This window comes from Grammomys surdaster, unplaced genomic scaffold (genome assembly GCF_004785775.1).
Source record: "Grammomys surdaster isolate TR1022 unplaced genomic scaffold, NIH_TR_1.0 125956, whole genome shotgun sequence".
NCBI classification, from domain to species: domain Eukaryota; kingdom Metazoa; phylum Chordata; class Mammalia; order Rodentia; family Muridae; genus Grammomys; species Grammomys surdaster.
In genome coordinates this window covers 302,298-304,411 of record NW_021620775.1, presented here as the reverse complement: position 1 = coordinate 304,411, position 2,114 = coordinate 302,298, and the positions used below count along the sequence as shown (strand labels likewise).

The 2,114-nt window shown below is 43.0% G+C and overlaps 1 pseudogene; it reads left to right on the top strand.

Moving 5' to 3' along the window:
- Positions 1-403: 403 nt before the first annotated feature.
- Positions 404-922, top strand: LOC114609387 (annotated as a pseudogene).
- Positions 923-2,114: the final 1,192 nt, after the last annotated feature.

Sequence of the window (2,114 nt, the reverse complement as noted above, 5' to 3'; positions counted from 1 at the left end):
CTAATTACCACTGAAGCCATTCTGAAATTACAACTCTGTATCATTAACACTGAACATGATCATTGGAATTATTAATACAAATACAGTATTGGGCTTATAGTAGTTTGTAGACTCAATTTGAGAATAGGAAATGTTAGTGAGATAATATTTTCCACCTAAAAGTCACCTAAAACAACAGTAATTCATTGAAAATAATTAAAGCATTCTCTCCAGTCCACCATCCCTAACTGAGGCACCTGTTCCTGGTGGCGCAGCTCCTGGTGTCAGGCACACTCCTGGTGGCCTGCACAGTGCCTGGGGAAAGCAGCAGGAGGAGGAAGAGAGGAGCGGGTCTGAGAAGTAGAAGCTTGCACCTGGTGGTGAGCATCTCTAGGAAGAGAAGGCAAGGATCCGCCCAGGAGTAATGGCATCCAAAATCAAACAAGTCATACTGGATTTCAAGAAAGACAAAGGTGAGCCGGGCGGTGGTGGCACACGCCTTTAATCCCAGCACTTGGGAGGCAGAGGCAGGTGGATTTCTGAGTTCGAGGCCAGCCTGGTCTACAGAGTGAGTTCCAGGACAGCCAGGGCTATACAGAGAAACCCTGTCTCGAAAAACCAAAAAAAAAAAAAAGAAAAAGAAAAAAAAAAAAAGACAAAGGTGGGAAGGCCTCCAGACAAAGTGAAGAATCCCACCTTCTGGAAGAGGTTGAAAACAAGAAGCCTGGGGGAGCTGTCAGAAGGAAAGTCAGACAATTTGTGTGTAACTTTCTATGGGCTATACCTAATAGACATGTTGATCACAATGAAAGGGGATGTTGGGAGATTTGTAGAGCAGGAGATGGAAGCCAAGAAAAAGAGTGAGGAGCAGCAGGCAAGGCCTTACATGTGGTTCCTAACACCGGGACCTGACAATCATTACGACTTGTGCCTCATACCTTGAAATCTAAGATTTTCTCTGAGCTCATAAAATGGCTACTGTTTTACAAGCTTGTATCTAGTGGGTATTTTTTTTTTCTGTAAACTTTTGGTGTTTCCACTTAACGTTTCTACTAAACATTGTTTAATTGTTGCATTTCATTCTAAACATTGTTTAATTGTTGTATTTCATTCTAAACACTCCTGTCAGCATGGCAATTTAACCTATTTTAGAAAAAAAATCTTTTTCATAATTTGAAATTAATAAAGCAATTTTAAAAGCAAAAAGAAAAGAAAAAGAAAGGAATTAACAGAAAGCTTGTTGGGGGAGCTGACAGGTTTGTATAGACTTTGTTCTGTGTTAGGTACATATTGGACGGCTGTCTGTAGAACTGTGTAATGGCTCCCCATAGAACTGTGAGGCTGCATCCGAGTTGGCCTCTCTGTGCTGCAGGCCACATTTCTAATGTAATTCATTTGGTAGTAAAACATACTTCACAGAAACGTTAAGAAAATGAAATGTTCCTAAGTGCTGGGATTAAAGGCGTGTGCCACCACTGCCTAGGCTGGAGTGGTCTCTTCCTAGATTCCTCCTCCCTGTACCTTTGAGCATTTCCCCCCCTCAGTCAATAGAACCCATTTTTATAGATGTCATATGTGCTTTGAAAAGAGTTTCAGTCTAATCAAATCTTAAGCTTTGTTGTACACTTGAGATTGAGTTAACTGCCACCAGAAACCTTTTTTTTCCAAATTGTGCTGGGCTTACATATGCCTAAAGTAAACTGTCCCGAGTCAGACTCTGAAAGTTTGAACCAGCACTGGCTACTGAGTCCTGTTAAACGAGATTCCCCTCATACCTCGAGTGGATTGTTACTCTGACTCCTGGCCCCATTGTCTATCCACACTGATACTCAACACAGGAGCCTGTGTTTAGCTTTGAAGTCTGAGCCTGGCTGCAATACCAGCACTCCACTACTTGCTATGGATAAACTAGAGCAAGTTGCTTGGCTTCCCTTTGCCTCTCCGTCCTGTGGGGAGTGCCTCACACACAGAGAGCTCAGGAGATCTCAGCTCTTGTTACTGTTGACTGACAGTTTCATCTTCCACAGAGCCCGAGGAAGTAATGAGGGGAACTGGCACTCTGTGCCTAAATTTGGCCAGAAGGAGGAATTGGGTGGCAGAGAGGAAATGACAGGGAGCTTGGAAGAAAGCAGCTG